This window comes from Meriones unguiculatus, chromosome 16 (genome assembly GCF_030254825.1).
Source record: "Meriones unguiculatus strain TT.TT164.6M chromosome 16, Bangor_MerUng_6.1, whole genome shotgun sequence".
In the NCBI taxonomy this organism is placed as follows: Eukaryota; Metazoa; Chordata; class Mammalia; order Rodentia; family Muridae; genus Meriones; species Meriones unguiculatus.
This window is the reverse complement of record NC_083363.1, coordinates 34,722,542-34,745,069: the sequence shown is the minus strand read 5'-3', so window position 1 is coordinate 34,745,069 and position 22,528 is coordinate 34,722,542. Positions and strand designations below refer to the sequence as shown.

The following is a 22,528-nucleotide window of genomic DNA, read 5'->3' as shown; positions in this document are numbered from 1 at the left end:
TGTGCATGCACATATACATGCATTACATGTTCAAAGATACAATTAAAAATAATAATTACTAATGCTCTGTATTCTTGATTCTCGGCAACTGACCATGTTGTTCAGGGCAAGCAAAATTGCATCCATTTCCACCCTGAATACTGTTTACCTTGTTAAACTTCCAATCAAACTCTGAGATAAATGAGAATTGTGCCTTAGAAATGCCTTGACAAATACAAATGCTTTCATTCCTTAAATGGGATCCTTAGAGCAACTTTGAAAGAGGGTGTTTCTAAACCCAGAATTCTAACGTGCACCATATATATATACCTTGCATGGATAGGTACAATTTTTTTCTTGATATTTAAATTATCACACATGCAGGGGTAGATTCTTGTCTATGTCACAATAGCTTACTTCTGTGTAACTATGATCTTAAGGGGTAAAAGTCTACATAAAGGGTTTCTTCTGGCAGTCACAGCTCTGAGCCTAACTCATCACCAAAAGGCTCAGTGTGAGGGCTGTTGACAGAAGCTGCATTAGGACAAGCTTTGTCCCCTCAAGAAGTCAGATTCAAATAAGTCTGTGGGAGAAGAGATGAAAGGTGCTTGGGAGGGTCCCCGTGAGCAACTTTTACCCTCAAAGAGAAAATGCCTGAGTGAATAAGCACAGTCTAGACTTAATTCCACACCAGAAATGCTCCCTCAGGAGATTATGAATGCTTTGAGTTGTGAAGTCTAAATACATTTTTCAACCCTATAATGAAAGCCAGACAGCCTTTTTCTAAATGCTCATTAACAACTTCAAATTTTTCCTATAACATGGACACTATGTTCTAAAGGAAGAGTTTCTCTACGTAAGAGTAAGGATGAACACAGAGTGTCTGTTCCACTGCCTTCCCAATCTACAAAGCTTACTGACCCTAAAAATAGGATCAGTGGCTGGAACCTAGAGGAAGGCCTTCAAACAAGGTGCCAGTACGTTAACACAGCTGGTTGCTCTTCAGAAGTCTGAGCTTCAGCAGTGGGTTTTCCTGTCCCTCAGTTTCCCAAACTGCAGTCCTGAAGAGTGGCCACAAGAGGGAACCATTGTTCAAATGTTGGAAGGTTGTTTTTTTTTTTTCCTCTCCCTCCCCTCCCCGAGGAACTCAGCCAGCTCAAATCCCTCTTTAATGCAAGAACCTGATCAAAAGGCTTGAACAAAAAAGTAGAGACAGATGTGATCATGGACACAGTTCTATTTTGGATGGCTGAACAATCAGCTTCTAAATACCTGAATAACCAAAGGTCTGTCACCCAACAGAGACCGAAGAGTCAGGCCTTGGTACGAATTCATGTGCTCACAATAGCAGTGACAGGTCTATATTTTATTCCCCCCATTGGCTCCACTTTGCCTAAAATAAGGCTAAGTTTTAAAACCAAACAGCAAATATTAGAATATAAGGGAACAAAGACAAACGCAGACTCTTAAGCTTCAGAGTGCCTGCCATCTCTAGCAATAACCCTGCTTAGTAACTGGAGAAGCCGAGCATATGTCGCAAGGAGTTCTTGCTTACAGCCCTACGAACCAGCGCGATGGCAAAAGGCAGGCAAATGTGATCAAAGACATATAGGATGGCTTCCTGGAGGCCGTGCGCCACCCCGCTGGCACGGGTCCCGTTTCCCAGCCAGAAGAACTGCGGGATGAACTGGAAAGTGCTCGATGCCGGTGTAGCTTCCATAGAAAAGCAGATGACGGCTGAGATTATTAATCTTGACAGTTTCCTGAGTTATTGGGATGTTGTCATCTTCTCCTTTTGTATAATTTGCCAAATGATCATAGCATGAGACCTAAGCAGGCAGCACCCCAGGCTCCTCCTTTAGCATTCGCTTCAGCGGTGAACAGAAAGGCTTGGCTTTAGGCAAAGGTGGACAAATGGAATTTTCACGGACATGTTATCATTTGAAAAATATCAAGTCATGTTTTATTGTGACTTTTGATGTAAGCAAAGCTTTATGCCTAAAATGTATTAGATAATTATAGAAAACTACTCCATTTATTTAACAAATGCAAAGCAAAGGGTAAGAAATTCAAAATCGAGGTCTCAAGAACAAATTTACTGCTTACATGAAGACAGTGATAAACAAAGAAAATAACATTTCGCCTTAAAAGCCATTCTTCTACGTTGTGAATTCCCAACAAAACAGCAACCTGCGTGGGAATTCTTTCCTTGAATTGTTCGTGTAAAATCACAAAAGCAGTTCTGGGTTCCTTCAACATGGACTTGAAATAGTGAAAGCACTTGCCGCAGTTTATAAGTGGTCACCTTCACTAAAGCATTTTTGCATTCTACGTTTTGTAATCTCTTGCATTTGAAATAGCAACCACAGAAATTAATCTTCAGTTTTAAAAAAGGAATAACAATTAAAAAGATTTCCAACTAAACGGTGTTGTCCCCCAAGACAGGTTTATCAAAATATAAAATCACTAAACTTAAAATGCTATAATTGAGCCCTTTTTTTTTTATTAAGAAAAGCCATGCCTGCACCTATGCTTTAGACTGACATATTATGCAATAAACAGCAATCAGCCTTAAAGATGCTATATCAAACAAACCAAGTTTTGTTTTGCTAAACTAAGCAAAATTAGTTGAATGCCCTAAGTAATAGTTGCTGGTATTTTTTTTCTAAATTATTTCTCCACTTGTTTTTGTGTCTATGCATAAATTAAAAATCTGCTGAAATTTATTATTCATCGGAGATGTAATTAATATGCAAAATTATGCAAATTAAGATGCAATTAGGCTTCAATTCTCTAGTGGAATTTTCCATTATAATTTAATACAAAGTAATAGAGTAATTGGTGTCACGTGTAATTACGGTTACTCACGTGTACTTGCAGACGTGCAAATGATGTGGTATATGTTAGTTATCCTATGCAAATGGATCACGCAATCTCTTAATACTTGGGAATGAAGTAAACAAAGATGGTCTTCAAAGAAAAGGGTAGAGGGACCCCTCTTTATTCTCATGTGCTACCATTTTGGAGAACTATGTGAAAATTGTAACTCATTTTTCGGTATTTCTGTCTAAGAATTTTTACCTTGGTGTTGTTTGGTGCATTGTTTATTACTTTAGAGAAATTCTAGTAAAGAAATATTTAAACAGAGTCCTGATGGAGATTCCAATGCCACACAGATGCCGTCAGGGTGAGAGCAAGCAAATCAGAGCTCTGTCTAGCCGGGCACAGGCTGTCTCTGTATCAGGCTCAAAATTCTCAACGCATTTCAGAGAGCCCGGCTTGCCAAGGGAATCATCGCTACATTTTCTTATTTCCTGATGACAGAGTTGACCAATTCATCTGCTTCGAGAACTGTGTAGAAGCCACACTGATTTTTTTTTTTTTTCAAACTGAAAATCTCTTCCCTCCTAATGTTTGGAGTTTTAGGGAATTCCGTATCATTTCTTCTGTATGAATAAAGGATTAAGCAATTGAACTGTTTCATACTGTCTGTCACTACTGCCGCCGCTTGGTTCAAGGGACTCCTCTGCTGCCTGCCTGTGTGTCTCCCAGGGTCCCCAGGGAGAGGAGAATTGGTCTCTCTTGCGCTTGTCCTGAGCCCGGAGCCGCTGCTTCTGATTTCTCCATGAGAAATGATTACCGCTTGTTTCAAAACACCCATGCTGTGTTGAATCCTGCAAAGAAAACATTTTGATCTCAGCACTTTCCTTCTCGTAACTGAAGCACACACTTTAAGATGAGTATTTTATATTCTTAGCTCCAATTAACCTGAAGTGTTTCTCTTTCCTATGTCTCCCCCCACCCCCACCCAGTTCACGAAGTCTCTCTTTCCACCCCTTTGTAATAGATCCCCCCCGCCCCCGCAGGAGGGGATGTGTGTTATAATTTACTACAATTAATAGGAGTGGAAAGGGCATATTACAGATAAACTGCTTTATCTTCTGCCTGCTGGTTTTTCTACTTCTCATCCCTTTTCCTCTACCTACAATGACTGAAAGAAGGGACATGGGTAAGAGAAAATAAAGCTACCATTAGTCTCTCCTGTTTTACCCTTTTGCAGCCCCACCCATCCGTCCATATGTGGCTTTCTCATTCATTCCAGTAATAATACCAATTACTATGCAGGCAGGGCCATTCTTATTCACATTTGCAGCTCGCTGTGGACATTTATGCTTCACTCTGAGCAACACTCACATCTTCAACAACATCGATTATACAGCTGTTGTACAGTCATTGTAAATGAAATATACAATGCCCCGTTCAGCTCTTGGAATCTTTTATAGTGGTGGGAAGTGAGGCAGGAGAGCCCTTTCCTGCTCTGTTTCTCTCTGGTGCTGGCTTCATTCTCTAACACCTGAGGCTTGCACGCTAAGAGGCTGAGCGAGGAGGAGCAAGACACCCAAACTACAGCAGTGCCTTCTCTTTTCACAGAGGAGACTTGGGAAAGCAGGCTTGATAGGCAAATGGCTCTGTGGGACCCATTTTCCAGAGCCTTGTCTCTTTACCTTCTTTCCTGATAATGTTCCCCACTATCTCTCTTCATTAGGTTATACTTATTGGCCCAAATGAATGTTATGCATCTACTTTTATTTCTCCCATGACTTTTCTCAGCTCAATGCCTTTCTTAGGGGGACTCAGTCCTTAAACCCTCTGGCCCTGCTCTTTCCTGGTTTACTCTTCCAGCCTTCAAACTCAGATGAGCAGGACTGGCATACATGTGGCTCTCCATACCTATCCTTTACCCAGGAATGCCATACACAATCATTAGAAACCAAATTTCTCCAGCTCTAAAGACATAACAGTGAGTGTCTTAAGGAAGGCCCTAGAGAGGATGTGTAACACATCTGTGACTTGCAAAAATAGTAGGTGCTTTTATTTATACAACTTTGACTGTTCTCATATACTTTGGTTTTACTTCATCTTCTGAGAGCTTTGCAAAGGCTCTATTCAATAAAATCTGACACAAACTCCTTTGTTTATATTTAACATTAGGAAACCTGAAAATATCTTACTATTCATGAAATTTTGACAATCACTCTCAGCAAGATGAGTGACTGAAAAACTGGAGCCTTTCGAATGTGAGAAATGATCCTTAGTGTAATGGCCAAGTGGGAAATAAATACCAGTCTTTCTGTTTGAAATCTCTCCAGTGGCATCTTCTGATATGGTCAGTACCATGTAATATGAAAGCATCAGCATGAGAATTCTCCTTTTGTGCCTGTTACTCAGAAGAGATGCGGGTCACTAATCTAAGAAACGTAACATCCCTGCGTTACTCATGGCATCCTCAACGGTATATTTTCAATGTAGTTGAAAAGCAACTTATTTTTTATTTGTTTTTATTGTATGAATGCTTTGTCTGCTTGTATGTTTACTCACCATGTGTGTGCCTGGTCCCTAGGGAGTTCAGAAGAGGCATCAGAAGATCCCCTGAAACAGGAGTTACAGACAGTTGTGAGCCACTGTATGGGTGCTGGGAATCAAACCTAATTCCTCTGCAGGAACAGCCAGTGCTCTTAACCTCTGAGCCGTCTCTCCATCCCCTACCTCAGATTTTTTTTAACATTTATTTGTGTGTGTGTGTGTGTGTGTGTATGTGTGTGCACATGCTCATTTGAGTACAGGTATCCATAGAGACAAGGAACATGTTGAATCTCCTTGAACTGGAATTACAGATAGTTGTGAGCCACCAGACATGGGCACTGGGAATTGAACTCCAACTCTTAACCACTGAGCCATATCTCCAGGCCTGCACTCATAGTTAGGTTTTGGTACATGGGTGACTGTATGCAAGTTCACGTGTCGTGAGCACATATGTGTGCATGGGCACATGTGCATGTGAGGGTCTGCCATTGGGAGTCCCCCTTTACTTTATTTATTGAGACAGGGATGAAAGGAAAAGTATCAGCCCAGAACCCGCATGACCAACTTCTCACACAAAGTTCTCAGTACAAAGGAGACGTATTGTCCCAGAAGGACAAGAGAGCAGGGATGAGGGACAAAGACAGAAGATAGAGGAAGAGGAAGAAGGGGAAGCAAAGGAGAGGCATAAGGGGTGTTTGTCCCTGGAAACAAAGGACTGCTTCTGGAGAGAGAGGAGACAATTGTGGCACCTAGGGAAATAGCAGTTCATTAAGGTGCAAGGGGAGAACCTGTGGTAGGGTGAGGTGTTTAATTTTAATTCGGCATGCTAATTAGGTGAGCCAAAGTGGGCTTTGGATTGCCAGTCTTCAACACTTTGATAGCTGGATCTTGGTAGTCAACTTCAGGAGGAAGGATTGGCCAAATATGGGAATAGACTTTGGGAGTTAGCTTCAGAAATATACTCTAACAGTTTTTGGCAAGGCAGAGGGGGCTGGGGAGAAGGGCAAGGCCTGGCAGAGACTTGCTTGCCATCCTCAAGCTGGCCAGAGGCACTTCAAGGGCCTCACAAGTGAATGGAGAGCTTACCTGCACAGCTGGACAAGCTAGCCATCTTGCCCTGGATTTGCTATGTCTCTACCTCTGCAGGCAGGCGGCAGGCCTTTATAGCCGCCTGGCATTTAAGTTGGTTCTGGGGATCTGAACTCTGGTCTTCATGATTGCACAGTAAATCTTTTATCCATTGAACTATCTCTCTGGCCCCAACTATTCCTATCTTTAAAAGCATAGTATGACAAACACTGATAGGACAACTCTTAAGTGACTAGGAGGCACTCTATCATAGATTAGTGAAGGACTAGCTCTTCTTTCTCAGAGCCCCATAAATAGGCATCTTGGTGCCGTAGGAACTCCTTTGGTCCTAATAAACACCACAGGAGGTAAGTGTTCTCATTGTCATCTTAGAGACAAAGGACCTCAGAGCACAAGTCACTTGTCAGAGGGCGAGTAACATATCTAAGTGGTGGAAGAGAAACTTGAACACAGAACTTATACCTCTGTAGTATATGCTTACTCGGAGCCAGTCTGGCCTGGAGAAAGAAAGTATTAACCTAGACATTGATTATCTATTGTTGCAGCCATTTAAAATCAGGAAATTTTATGTAAGGTCTAACCATGCTAGATGCCATGCTGCTTACCCAGAGGCTCTGAACTTGAAGAACTGGATCTTTTCCTTCACAAGGTCTGGTCCTGTATTCATCTCTGGCCTGCTTCCTGCATGGTGCTCATCTCTCAGGTTTCTGTAGGATTTAGGGTTGATTTGGGGTTGTCTGTTCTGATCGGAACCCACCATGAAACTACCATTTTACCCATGCTACACTGTGTCAGCCTTTTTCCCTAAATCAGAAAACATATCTCTGGTACATTTATGGTGTCAGGATGTGGGTTGATCAGAGAAGTAAACACAACACAGGAGACATGGGATAGAAGCTTACCATAGGGAGTCCTGTGTAAAACTGTGGGGGCTGGTAAAAAGTTCAGGTCATGCTGTTGATTTGCAGCTAGTTCTTGTCATGACATCAGCAGAATTGTCCATTAAAAAAAAGTCTGGTGTGGGTGGGAGCAAGCAAGAGTAGACGGGAGCACCTGGGGGTCTCTGAAGCTCACCTCTTTCAGTTTGGAGGCCTGGAGGAGAAGCTTCTTATGACAAATGTAGATGGGACTCTAGCTCACAGAGAGCTGAAGTGAGAGACATGGCTGGAGTTGGGGTGGTGCCACCTGGCTGCTTCCTCCACTAAGCAGATACACTAGCACACTCAAGACAGGGCATGTTCACCCAGGGCCATGACAGGTCCTGTAAGAACAACTAGGATCATTTCACTACCTTCTCTATCCTCATATAGACCTACCGTTTGGTTAACTATATCATAGAGCCATGTATGGAAGTGAATTCTGGTAAACATAATTCTTATTTAGTTATATCAATATAATACAAAGTCACAGAAACCAAAGTCAGGATATGCTAACTACTACGAAGCTCTTAAGTATATGTTTCCACCTTCTATTTTGTTTGCTTTTCAGTGAGACCTGGAGGAATCCATGGCACCGGAGTCCATGAAATGTCTGTACTGAATGTGTCCTGCTTTCACATAATTAGAAGCTTCATTGTGCAAGCTCATATTCTATTCTGACTATCACAGAGAAAGAGTATCTGATCTTCCTGGCTCAGTCCCACCTTAGCTATTAGTTCCAGTGCTCTACTGCACTGCTTCATCTGAATTCCAGTCCCTCACCCTACAGGGCCCTACAGCAAGTCTGACAGGACTTTTGCCACATCTGTGCCAGATAAAGACGCAGCCTTCAAAGTCTCTGAGAAAATGAGCTACAGAATCTTGTGCTGTTTGTAAGACTAATCTTATATATACTCCTTATTGGCTAATGGCCATTGAACACCAATCCTGACATGCTTCTTTGCATAGTGGTCTATAGGGCAGGCAAGAAGTAGAGGGCCTCCGCTTAGTGGTGCCTGCTTCTGTCATGATCTATCTTATTGATTGTGTGCTGTGTAGATGGCATACCTATCACAGCTAATCTGCCTCAAGCACATTCACAGAGGAATCAAATGACTGCTTAGCCTCACTCTATGTCTAATGCTAGTCTAGGTCATCAGTAAATTATATAGCTGTATTCTCACAATAAAATTGACCATAGCTATCTTCTGCTGCTGTAACCTCACTTGGGAACTATCTTAATGCATCAGAGTTTCTTTAATAAGTTGACCAGCCCTAAAGAGAAAGAAGTGAGATCTTCTTTATGATTTCATTGATCCCTGATGTAAAAATGACCCAACTTTTTCCAGCTTACATTATTGGTACAGAGTTGAAAGTATAAAGCTCAAAACAAAACCTTCCACCCATTGTCCTTCTTCATTTATAGCAAGGGGGAGAGCTGTCCTTGAAGCCATGAGACCAGGAGAGCTGGCCCTGCCACTTGTCTGCTGTGCAGTGGTGTGGGTGAGGGAGAGATACATTCCGCATCCCCCCTTCACCCCTCACTACCTGCTGCAGGCAGGACAGCTGGCCCTCAAGGGGTGCAGCACTCAGGACAGAGTGGCTTCACACCTTGCCTGGGGAGCACGGTAGAGCTGACTCTGGTGGTGGTGGTTTGGGTCAGCCAGCTAAGGCATGAGCATGGGAGAGTTGGCCGAGCCATTTGCCTGCCCAGCAGTGGGGTGGGTGAGAGAGAGAGAGAGCCCCCACCAACTCTTCATAGATAGGAGAGCTGGCCCAGGGTCCATGAGAGCAGCTGAGCTGGCCCAGAGTCCATGAGAGCAGCAGAGCTGGCTCTGTCCCTTGTGAGGTGCAGCACAGGGTAAGCTAGCAGGGGTAACGCTAGAGACTTTGCCCTGCTGGTGTGGGTGCAGGAGAGCTGGAGGGCTGACCTGCTCAGATACCACCCAGGCCCCAATCCAGGACTTTGACTTGGCCCACCCCAACATCTACCCCATCTATGAACTGCTTGAGAGTGTGAAGGGGCCAGTCCTATAGATCCAAAGCGGCAGGAGGAGTCTTGGTGAGGATCCAGCATTGAGAATGTAGCAGGAGCCAGATACTTTGAACCGGACTCATTGCAGTAAACACTTGCCAGTAAAGAAGTGTGGACAAAAGGGTATACTATGAGACATACAGCTTCCACATGGGATTTTTCCCCCCTTTGGTGGGTAGGTTGCAAGAGTGGAGGTCAAGTATGAAGGGACAAGTGCATGGTGTGAAATTCACAAAAAGTCAATAAAAAGTTAAGTTAAAACAAACAAACAAAAACCACAGCAGGTGAGTGGAATGATTGGTTAGGGGTTAAGAGTATAGGCCACTCTTCCAGAGGACCATAGTTTGGCTCCTAGCATGTACATGACATCTCACAACATCTGAAATACAGTTCTAGGGGATCCAACTCCCTCCCTGGCCTTCATGGGCACCAGATATACAGATACACAAGTAAGCAAAACATCTATGCACATTAATTTAAAATTAAAAATATTAGCCAAAATTTTTGCTAAGGTGCTTTGAGGAGACAAGACTGAGGGATGGGCAGAGAGGAGAAAGTCACGTGAGAAAGTCATGGATGAACAGTCACGTTGTCTACTCCATGCGATTGCTGGTTATTCCACGAGACTTTCTGGAAGACTGTGTGATGTATTTCAGACCCACCTACAGCAATGATGGAAGAGGAAGAAATGTATCTATTGGTCCACTAATTAACTCTCACTGATAGGCTACATGTACTGGGATCTGAGTGGGAAAACTTGTGTGGAGGTAATTATTGCAGCAATGGCTAGGGATGAAGCAAGGCCTCGCTCCTCAAGTGGGTCATGAAGGTCAGACACATCCCACCAGCTGAAAACCTTAGCTGTGTTTTCCACAAAGGCTGTCCACTCAGACTGTGTCCACTGTCTGCTAAAATCCTCCCTAAAATCCAAGGACACAGTCATTGAATGATTTTTATTTCCGTGTATGAGTGTCTGCTTGTATGAGTCTATGCCAAGCATGTGCAAGTTCCCTCAAATACCAAAAGAAGGCATTCGATCTTCTGTACCTGGAATTACAGTCCATTGTCAACCACCTATGTGTGTGAGAGGAGGAGAGCTGCTTCGGAGGGCTGCTCAGCCTGTAAGAGACCTCGGTAGAACCAGTAAAAAGTGTTCTGTGTTTAGCCATTTAGCCATTGATGTTTGATGACTGGGTGCTGGGATAGTCAAGATAATCCTTCTAAAACAAACTGAAAACCTTGCATGTCACATTAATAAAACCCCAGAAGGAAATGGCTATATTGCAAAGTTATAAATTATTTAAAGTATATCTCCTTTTTGGTTTTAGTTTTGGAGATAAAACCTAGGGCTTCATGGATGCTAAGAAAGAACTCCATGGTTGAGCCATACATCTTCTGCTACTCCCCATGTGAAGATCTAGTTGGTGATTAGGGGAAAAATAGGCCAAGACCTCAAGCCTATAGACTCCATGAAATCTTCTGTCAAAGAAGAACTCATTTTGTCAAAGGAAAATTTAGGTTGGAATCCCAGCAATGACACAGTGTGACATCTCTTAAAGTGCTCACACACATGGAATACCAAATTAACCACGGTGTGTCTCCCATTTCAAATACATGTGTTTCATTGTCTATTATAATGTCATTTTTTAAACTTAATCAAACAATAATGTATTTTCCCAAGGGCAGACTTTTGAATCACAAAGCCTTGTCAGAAATCCATCTGTGTAGGAATGCAACCATAATTCATCAGTATTTTACAGCATTATACCTCATAAATAGTTGATGTTAAATTCAGTCAGAAGAAGTAGCATGGATTGAAGAAATAGGACAAAGGTAATGTGATCATCCTGCTGGAGACTTTTAAACATATTAGGAAGTGGCCTATACTGTTCTCATTTTCAGTTAGTTGAGAAAATTATGGTGAGAGAGTTTGGTGGGAAAGCCAACCAACACACAAATTGTAGTTGATGGCGAAGTCCAGTTATTCTAAAGCTTTGAGCAGAACTGCTTTTTCCAACATCAGACACCACCTTGAACTGAAACAAACACTCACTGAATGAAAGCAATCTCACTGAATGGATCATCTATAATAAAAGGACACGAGGCTTGAGATTCCGGATCGCTCGTGTTAATCACGGTATATCGGCACAGCCAACACAAACCACTGTATGCCTTTTTCCTAAGGGCGATTCTTTAAAATATTGAATTCTTAATATGCTTTTAATCTACTTTTATTAATAAAAGTTTTAGTTAATAAAAAAAGTTTTGAATCAAACTCTTGAGTGATTTACATTGCTATAGTAACACCTATCACTTCCTGTAAGACAGGCTGCGTTGGCGCCAGCATGAAGGAGGTAGGCATGATTAGTCTGGTTTCATGATGTGTCTAGTCTCCCTCACCCTGTACACATATTGTAAAGCTGTTGGAATGATAGTCACAGCAGGAATACTAACCAGCATGTTAGTCAGAGAAGCTTTCCAAGGGCTCTTTTTTGTACCTCATGCTTTATGTTGCCTCACAGATGAGCCAGCACATTTCAAGATAAGGAAGCCTAGCAATCAGGTCACTGTGCAATTCTGCTCTCAGACAGTGTTTGAAATAGGTCAAGTTTCAATTGAGTTTTCTCAAAAGAAACAGTGTTAATACTACCCTGAGTTGATTTTAAAGTTTACCTCAAAGATTAACAACTCCATTGTCTCTTCCACTTGGGCACTGGACATTGATAAGAGTCTACATGAGTTCTCCAGTGACACAGGAATTCTTTAGTGACCAAGTGGAAATGAAGAGTTAGAAATTGGGGTTTATTACCCATGTAGTTTTCATTTGGCTAATAAATACATATTCTGTGTTGCCCAGTAGATATTTTAATTAGAGATTGAGCTTGGACTAGCAAAAGGAGGCTATAAAAAATTCAGTAAATGCTGACTTGCCCTTAAACTGCATATATTCTACTAGTAAAGAAAACAGTTGTTGTTGCAAGGAGAGAGATAGTGGTTTCTAGGGATGTTCCAGAGAAGTGGTTCTGTGGTTCACTGAGTCTCAAGGGATTCTCAAAGAACTGGGATACATTTGACTAGATTGTTAGCATTATTGCAATGTATTTGTGTTTATTCACTTGAATATGACAACATGGGGACCATAGTGTAGAGGAAATTGTTTTACACCAAGGCAGACGGTATGGACATCAAACATGTCAACAATAATGAGGACTGTGTCTCCTCGTCATTCGTATTTGTGTATTTGTCTGAGGAAGGGTCTGTACAGATCCTAGGTTGGAACTGAAGATCTACTGCTGCAGCCTCCACTTTCCAGCATTGGCATTATGGGCCTGTGCTATCAATCTGGCACTGGGCTTGTGCTATCAACCTGGTACTTTTCTATATATTCTATAAAACTTGAGTTGTGTTAGAATCGATTTTTAAAGAAATTTACAGGGGCTGGAGAATTGGATTATTAGTTTAAAAGGGTAAAGATGGAGCAAAGATTGAGGGAATGGCAAAACAATGACTAGGCCAACTTGAGCCCCACCCCATGTAAGAGAACCAACCCCTGTCACTATTAATGGTACTCTGCTATGATTTCAGACAGAAACCTAGCATAACTGTCTTTTGAGAGGCTTCATCTAGCAGCTGATGGTAACAAATACAGAGACCCACTGACAAACAATAGGCAGAGCAAGAGGAGTTCTGTGGAAGAGTGGGAGGAAGAAGGATCAAGGACACCAGAAGAAGACCTATAGAGTCAACTAACCGGGGCCCATGGGGGCTCACAGAGACTGAACCACCAACCAAAGAGCACGCATGGACTGGACCTAGACGCCTACACCTATGTAGCAGATGTGTAGTATGGTCAACATGTAGGTCACCTAACAATGGGAGTAGGGGCTGTCTCTGTCTCTGTTGCCTGCCGATGGATCCCTTTCCCCTAGCTGGGCTGCCTTGTCAAGCCCCAGTGGGTGAGTATGTGCTTAGTTCTGCTGAAACCTGAGGTGTCGGGTGAGGTGATACCCCTTGCAGGCCTTCCTTCTCTGAGAAAAAGAGAGATGGTGGAATGGGGGAAAGGGGCATAAGAGCGAGACTAGAGGAGAAGAAGGAGGGGGCTAGGCTCAGGCTGTAAAAAAATTAAATTAACAAATAAAAGAAAAAAAAAAGCTTATTGCTCTTTCAGAGATCTAGAGTTTTATTCCAGTACTCAAATCAGGTGGCTCACAAACACCTGTATTTCCAGTTCTAGGGGATCACACACCCTCTTCTGTCCTAATATGCATAGTTCACAGACACACACACACACACACACACACACACACACACACACACATCTTAAGAAAAGAAATGTAGTGTACTTAGGACTTTAGAGTAAGGTATATTAAATAAATAATAGCTTTTCAATCAACAGAGCTTCACAGTCCAGAGTTTGATAACGAGCTTTGGTAAAATAGAGATTATGCATTTATTTTTTTTGAGCTGTAGGAACATTGTGAAAGGCCTCAAGCATCAGATTAGCATTGCTGAGGCCCTACTGCATGGGCAGACAGGACCCAATGAAGGTTTCCTGGGTTTTTGGTTTTTGGTTTTTCTTATTTGTTTTGCAACTGAGTCTCCCTAGGTAATCCAGGATGACCTTGAACTTGCAATGTTCCTGTTTTAGCTTCCCAAGTGGCTGGATTACATGTGTAAACCACTGCAATCACTCATGGATTTTTTAATAAGGGACTGTAGGATAAGACCAGTGGTGTTCAGGAAATTAAATTGAAAACAATGTCTAGCTATGATGAGAGTGAAAAGAAGGCCACAGGGGAGTGCGGCTCAGAATCGAAGAGGGATGCAATGACCCACTCAGTTCACAAACTTCTAAAAGCAACTGTCAGTTCTATACATTGGTAACTTGGCTCAGATGGACAATTTTTTGGTTTGAACTAGTCTTGCTGTGAACCTGCAGGCTATCTACTTCATGAGGGCTTTCATGGGAAAGACATGTGAATTTCTGTTCAGTTCTCAAGCTGGCCTTGCAGAGCATCATTTGAGTGTCCTGGCCCCAGCACCTCTGCTGGAAGAACAGCTTAGGCAGAGTTGCAGTAGCTCCTCTTCTGGAAGTCTGATAGAATTCAGCAGTGGGGGACTGTGGACTTTCCTTTGCTGGGAGAGCCTTGTTAGGTATTTAATCTCACCCCTTGCTGTTGATCTTTCTAGATTATCTGTATCTGTGGCTTAATTTTAGCAAAAGAAGTGTTCAGAATTTTCCAGTTCATTCTAAGTTTTTTTTTCCAATTTGTTAGAATGAACTTCATAATATTTTTAAGGGTCCTTTTTATATCAATTTCACTAATAATGTCTTATTTAAAAATGTCATTAGGAACTGATGGGCCTGCTCTTTGATCACCTCCCCCTGAGGGGGAAGCAGCCTTACCAGGCCACAGAGGAAGACAATGCAGACAGTCCTGATGAGACCTGATAGGCTATGGTCAGAGGGAAGGGGAGGAGGACCTCCCTTATCAGTGGATGGGGGGAGAGGGGTGCAGGGGGGAGAGGCACAGGTAGGAAAGAGAGAGGGAGGGTGAGATTGGGAGGGGAGGAGAGAGGGAGCTACAGCCTACAGGGGGGACACAAAGTGAATAAACTGTAATTAATAAAAATTAAAATTAAAAAATTAAAATGTCATTACTTCTGTGGGGTGTGTGTCTGTCTGTCTGTCTGTGGGTGCGATTATGCCATAGCACACACGTGGAGATCAGAGGACAAATTGAAGGAGTTACTTACCTCCTTCTAACAAGTGGTCCTAGAATCTAGCTCAAGTTGTCAGGCTCAGTGGAAAAATACCATCTCACTTGGCCTTACTTCCTCAGTTGTATTCATTTGGTTCTTCTCTCTTTTATCTTAGTCTAGCTAAAAACTTATTAACTTTATTTATAATTTCAATAAAATAATTTTTGTTATTTGGTGTTTTGTATTTTCTAGGTATATATTTTATTTCCGTGCTGACCTTTGCTATTTCTTTCCTTTTATTAAGTATGGCTTGATCCTTATTTCTTCCTTTTCTCTCTCCCTTCCATTCACTTTACCTTATTCCTCCTCTCTCACTCTCCCTTTCTATCTCACCACTCATATATGGTTGTAGGCATCAAATTCAGTGCCTTATGTATGACTTAGTAAGACTTAGTTATATCATTAATCATTATTCTTGATTTCCAAGGGTTCTTGATAAATCAATACATTGTTTCTTTGAATCTTCCTTATTTTAAACATTTTAGTGTGTATATGTGTGTGTGAACATCAAATGTATTACGTGCTCCCTGGTAACCATTTGTGATTGGGAGGCAGTGATCAATAATGCAGATTGCTGGAAGAGATGTAACGGGACTCAGAGAAGCGCGCTACCCAGTCATTGGAGAAGTACAAAGTATTAAGAAGGACTTTGACAAGAAGTACGGCTCCACCTGGCACTGCATTGTGGGATGGAACTTTGGTAGTTATGTGACACATGCAACCAAACACTTCTCCTTCTCCCTGGGTCAGTTGGCCATTCTTCTGTTCAAATCTGATTAAAGCGTGGACTGTGTCAAACACCCAGGGATCCATCCAAAACCAAGAAATGCATCCTAACTTCCAAGTACTAGAAACTGAATCCTCAGCCTTGCTAAGGGAACACCTCGTTCGAATCTCTTGTGTTTTGTACAGGGCATCATCATCCTCTTGTATGAATTTGTAGCTCTAAAATAATTAGTAAAACAGCTTACATTTGTAACTATTTACTAGTCGATAGTTCTGTGCCCTGTTTTTTCTTCCTTAGGCCATTCTTTTAAAAATAAATCTGTTGAAGATTTAAAAAAAAAATTACGGCATGCTCATATGATGCTCATATGACATGCTCATATCATGCTCACATGATTCTTTTTAAAGACTCTCCAAATGATTTTAGATTGTATCAAGTAGATGGTTAAAACTAACTAACACAAAGACCCATGCATTTACAATTGGTATACTTTTTGTTGAACTGATTTCTTGATGAATATGTAATGTCTCTCTTCTGTCTCTTTGTAGTTTTTAACTTTTAATACGTTTTGCTTGATATATGAATTGCTACTCCTGGTTGCTTTTAATTTTTATTTGACTGGAATATCTTTTTTATATTCTTGTTTTCAGGGTCTATTTGTCTTTATGGGTAGAATGAGTTTCCTGTAGGCAGCCTTTCCCCTCATTTTAAAATCAATTCTTTGAGAGCCTTGCACATTATGTTTTGATCCTATTTACCTCCCATACTTCTGTGACTTTCAGATCCACTACTTCTGTGCCTACCCAATTTTGTGCCTTCTTTTTGCTTTTTAAATAGCCTAATGAGTCCGATATGTGCTTCCCATACTCATGGCTGTATAGTCATTCACTGGTGTATTAATCGAAAGGGGGTCATACCTTAGAGAAAACTGACTTTCTCCTAGTAGCTATTAGTTGTCAATAGTTCTTCTTTTAGGTATGAAAATTTGTGCCCATCTCCTGTTTTCATGCTGTGATTTGGTCTGACTTCAGCTTACACAGCTCTCGTTGATGGTGTCCTGTTTTTGTACCCATTCATATAGCCCATGTTTTTAATTGGGTTAATCCTTTCAAGTTCAAATATTTAACATATTTAAAAAAAATTTTCGCCTTGATATTGTTTGTTCTCTGCCTTGCCTGTTCATCTTTATGGTTTCATGGATTATTGCACAAGGAAGACCTAAGCATTCTACCTCTTTTTGTGTACCCACCTAATTAGTGGCTTTATATGCTCGCATGTTTTCATCATTGTGATAGTTTTCTTTTTCTTCTTAGTATAGGATTTCTTCAGCTACTTTTGTAAAAGTAGTCTGGTTCTGGTGATAAGGTATGAATTTTCTCAATTTTTTTAATATTGAAAAGTACTTTTTCATTTCTGGACAGATTTTTGGATATAAATACTCCTTGTTAGCAGCTATTTCCTTACACAATGTGAACTATGGAAATTCCATTTCCTCCTTGCCTATTAAGTTTCTACTGAGAAAATTATCAGTAGTTTAGTAGGGGTTGTGAACCTTGGAACATTTTACTTTCAATCTCTTTGTGTTGTGCTTTTAATAGTTTAATTATAATAAGTTAGGTGAGGATTTTTTTTTCTGATCATATCTACTTGGGGATCTGTAGATTTTCTGTACATTGATGTCCATAACTCTTCTAATATTTAGAAAGTTTTCAGTTATCATATCTTTGGATAGATTTTCTATTCATTTCCTTTAATTTTCTTCCTGTTATATAAAGAAGGAGGAGGAGAAGGGGGAGAAGAAGATATTTTCTCAAATAAATGTCTTTCAAAAGTCTTGAATACTTTTTCAACTCATTATTTTTTAATTACTGTTGTGGTTTATAAAGATACTACAAAAAAACTTGTGTCCTATATCAAATTTTCTTTTTTCTGATTTATGGACCCTGTTGCTCAAAGTTTTAATTTCATATTAAACTGAAATTTTTCATTTTCTGAATTTGTAGTGTTTTTTTTTCCTTGTGGTTTCTATGTCTAACTAAATTTCTAACTCACATCATGCATAATTTTCTTAACTTTAGTCAAATGTGTTATCCTGAATCCTATAAGCATTTTAATAATCATTAAACATTTTATCAGTTGTTTCAGTAATGCCACTTTAAAGAATTTATTTGTGTATCAGTGTGTGTGTGTGTGTGTGTGTGTGTGCTTGTGTGTGTGCGCGCATGAGGGGTGTGGGTATACACATGTTATATAGTTCATGTTTGGAAGTCAGACATCAACGTTTCTAGACTGAGTTCTCTCCTTTCATCTTTACATAGGTGCTGGGGCTCAAACTCATACCACCAGGTTTGCACAGCAAATGCCACTGAGCCATTTGTACCCATCAACCTCATTTTCTTTGGAACCTCTTCCTAGGGAGCTATTATATTCTTCTGGTGATTTCGTGTTCATGTATCTGTTCCGTATCTCTGTGTCCCTATATTGTAATGTGCCAATCTGGGGCGGTATTACTCTCAACCACTTTAATGATGTGATCTTGGTAATGAGTAGCCCTTTCAGGAATGTGTGTCTTTGTCACACATTCTCCCTATATTTTCTTTGGTTATAACAGGTGATTATGGGTGCAGTGTATGTCATGGTACAGACAAAAAGACTCATTTTCTCAGGAGGTTGCACAGTGGAAATACACTTTTGTGGCTCCAGCAAGTGTGGTGTAGACAACATTGATTGTGTGGTGCCCACTGTATGCACCTATTCTTTTTTATATAATTTTTTATTTTTTATATTAATTACAGTTTATTTACACTGTGTCCCAGCTGTAGCCTCCTTCCTCATTCCCTCCTAATCTCACCCTCCCTCCCTCATCTCCTCCTTGCCCCTCTCTAAGGCAACTTCTAGGGAAGGTCCTCCTTCCCTTCCATCTGACCCTAGCTTATCAGGTCTCAGCAGGGCTAGCTGCAACGTCCTCCTCTGTGGCCTAGCTAGGCTGCTCCTCCCACTGGGGGCTGGGGAGATCAAAGAGCTAGTCATAGAGTTCATGCCAGAGACAATCCCTGTTCCCCTTACTAGGGTAGCCACTTGGATACTAAGATGCCATGGGCTGTGTGCAAGCAGGGGTTCTAGGTTGTATACATGTATGGTCCCTGGTTGGAGAATCGGTCTCAGACAAGCCCCTGTGCCCAGATATATTTGGTCCTTGTGGAGCTCCTGTTCTCTCCAGGCCTTACTAACTCTCTCTTCTTTCAGATGATTTCCTGTACTCTGCCCAAAATTTGGTTATGAGTCTCAGCATCTGCTTTGATACACTGCTAGGTAGAGTCTTTCAGAGGCCCTCTATGGGAGGCTCCTATCCTGCTTCTCATTTTCTCCTGCTTCCAATGTCCATCCTATTTGTCTTTCTAAGTAAGGATTGATCTTCTTACCCTGGGTCTTCTTGTTAAGCTTCCTTAGGTGTACAGATTTTAGTATGTTTATGCTATATTATCTTATAGGTCTAATATCCACTTATAAGTGAGTATATACCATGTGTGTCTTTCTGCTTCTGGGATGCCTCACTCAGTATGATCACTTCTAGGTCCCAACATTTGCCTGCAAATTTCATGATTTCCTTGTTTTTTATTGCTGAGTAGTATTCCATTGTGTAAATGTACCACAATTTCTGTATCCATTTCTCCATTGAGGGACATCTGGGTTGTTTCCAGATTCTTGTTATTACGAATAAAGCTGCTACAAACAGGGTTGAACAAATATCCTTGTTGTGTACTTGAGCATAGTTTGGATATATGCCTAGGAGTGGTATACCTGGATCAGCTGGATCTTGAGGTAGCACTATTCCTAATTGTCTGAGAAAGTGCCAGATTGATTTCCAAAGTTGTTGTACCAGTTTACATTCCTCCCAGCAATGGAGGAGGGTTTGTCTTTCTCCACAACCTCTCCAGCATGTGTTGTCATTTGAGTTTTTGATCTTAGCCATTCTGATGGGTGTGAAGTGAAATCTCAGTGTCCTTTTGATTTGCATCTTGCTGATGACTAAGGACATTGAAAGCATTTCTTTAAGTGCTTTTCTGCCATTCTGCAATACTCTATAGAGAGTTCTCTGTTTAGCTTCGTACCCCATTTTTCAATTGGATTACTTGATTTGTTGGTTTTTAACTTCTTGAGTTCTTTATATATACTGGATATTAGTCCTCTGTCAGATATAGAGTTGATGAAGATCCCTTCCCAGTCTGTAGGCTGTCATTTTGTTTTGACAACAGTGTCTTTTGCTTTAGAGAAGCTTTTCAGTTTCATGAGGTCCCATTTATTGATTGTTGCTCTTAGAGCTTGTGCTGTTGGTGTTCTGTTCAGGAAGTAGTCTCCTGTGCCAATGAGTTCAAGGCTCTTCCCTTCTTTTTTTTCCTAACAGATTTAGTGTATCTGGTTTTATGTTGAGGTCTTTGATCCACTTGGACTTTAGTTTTGTGCAGGGTGATAAATATGGATCTATTTACATTTTTCTGCATGTAGACATCCAGTTGGACCAGCACCATTTATTGAAAATGCTTTCTTTTTTTCCATTGAATGGTTTTGACTTCTTTGTCAAAAATCAAGTATCCAAAGGTGTGTGGGTTTATTTCTGGGTCTTCTATTTGGTTCCATTGATCTGCCATTCTGTTTCTATGCCAAAACCTGGCAGTTTTTATCACTATTGCTCTGTAATACAGCTTGAGATCAGGGATGGAGATACCTTCAGATGATCTGTTGGTGTACAGGATCATTTTGGAAATTCTGGGTTTTTTGTTTCTCCATATGAAGCAGCTATTCTTGTAAATAATAAAACAACAGCATTCTCTCTGATGGAGGTCCTTTCTGGTGATGGTGAACCAACTCTGTTGTTGGCAAGGACCCCTGGTATTAGTAACAATCATTTCCGGCCAAGAGCATCTGGCTTGAGCCAGGATGTGGTACAGACCTGCACAGTGCATGCATGGAGACATCAGCTGAATTCCAGCATGCTGACTGTGGCACTCACACAACTGGCATCAGCATGTGCGAAAACCATGAACCTACAGAAGTCCTAGGGGTAAATCTCACAAGGACTTCACAGGAGACCCTACATCATATGAATTCTGACAATAGCTGACCTCTTAAAAGGGTAACCAGCCGGAACAGCCTGGGTCTTGGGGTTACAGCAAAGACTGAATGAATTCCTTCCTTGAAGACGTATGTAGAGCCCAGGTTTGATTCCTTGCTGAGCATTAAGACTGAGGTATCTCTGAAACTTCCCAGGAGCTAGAGTCTCCAATGTCTGCAAGGAGGCAGCATGCTGGGACATTCCCTGCAGAGGGGAATGCACCTTTCTAGTTGAGGAGCAGACATAGCAGCTATGGGAACTTATTTCTGTTTCTACGTTGCTGTCCCAGGCCTCCAAGTCACACATATATCTAGTCTCTCATTTGCTAAGTGCCAGTATGTCCTTATGACAACTCACTTTCAAAACGGAGTGACCCAGCAGCTCCTTTTCTTCTTGGAAAAAGAAGAGGTAAGTGTAGGTGGTGTTTCTACATGGCTTTCTTGGAAAGTCAAAGGAGGGAAAATGTTTATGAACATTTATTCACAAGAGATTTGTCATACTTTGAAAATTATTTCTTTTATTGTTATTTTCTCTTTCTTACATTTTAATCACAATATTAACATATAATGAAATAATTCATTTTTTTTCTGGAAAGATCTTATTGGCAATTTCTATGTTAATTATCACTTTCCTTACTGAAAAGAAGCATAGCAATATTGTTATATTTTTTAGTTAAAATACCCCCAGTTCTGTTCTGATAATTCAATTCTATTCTATTAAGCCTACACTGGCACAATATCTTACACCACATTTAATATTAATTAATGCAATTTTATGACTGAATTTGCCTTCTCTTTTCCTCGGTGCTCAAATTACACTACGATAAACACAGAACAGTAGTCTTAGTTAGTGGAAAGTAAATCACAGAGGCCTCTGAATGATTTTCTGATGTGTCTTAACAAATTTTTGGTGCTTAAAATACTGAAATTGCTTTGGAGTTAGAATTAGGGAGAAAAACGTTCTTCAGTCTTTCTCATCATCTTAGTATATCTGTTTTTAAAGCTCATGAGAAACAAAGGGGATCATATACGATATATTTCTCAAGCAAAGAGAGGGAGAAGCAGAGAAAGGAAGGTGATAATTTTCACATGGGAAAGAGAATTCACTGGGGATGATTAAACACGTTATAGAGAAGATGCCTGCATTCTTTGTGGACCTGTGAGAAATGAGAGGAAAGCTTGACAGGAGGAAGGAAAGCTGAAGTCTCTGGGTGGTAGTACACCCTTTCCCAGTTAGAACTGCCAGGCTGAATTGAGAGGGTCTCCTTTGAAAAGGGATGGTTGCAACAGAACAGACCATCCACGGTTTTAGGCCCAGAATGCCAGTGAAGCATCCTTTGACAGCTGTGTGGTATGCAAAGATTTGGAAATACACGCCATGTTCTTACATGGAACAAATGAAAATAGCTGAGAAATAAAAGGTCTCATATCTGTTGTAGTTTGCCTTGGAAAATAGCAAGACTACATACAAGCTACTGTAGAGTGGCTATATGTAAAAAACAGAGTATTGAGAATATCAACAGGCTAATTTTGTCAAGGCCC

At 41.0% G+C, this 22,528-nt stretch overlaps 1 pseudogene; it reads left to right on the top strand.

The window, feature by feature from the left end:
• The first annotated feature begins 11,729 nt into the window (after positions 1 to 11,729).
• Positions 11,730 to 15,927, top strand: LOC110561554 (dynein light chain 1, cytoplasmic-like; annotated as a pseudogene).
• The last annotated feature ends 6,601 nt before the right edge of the window (positions 15,928 to 22,528 follow it).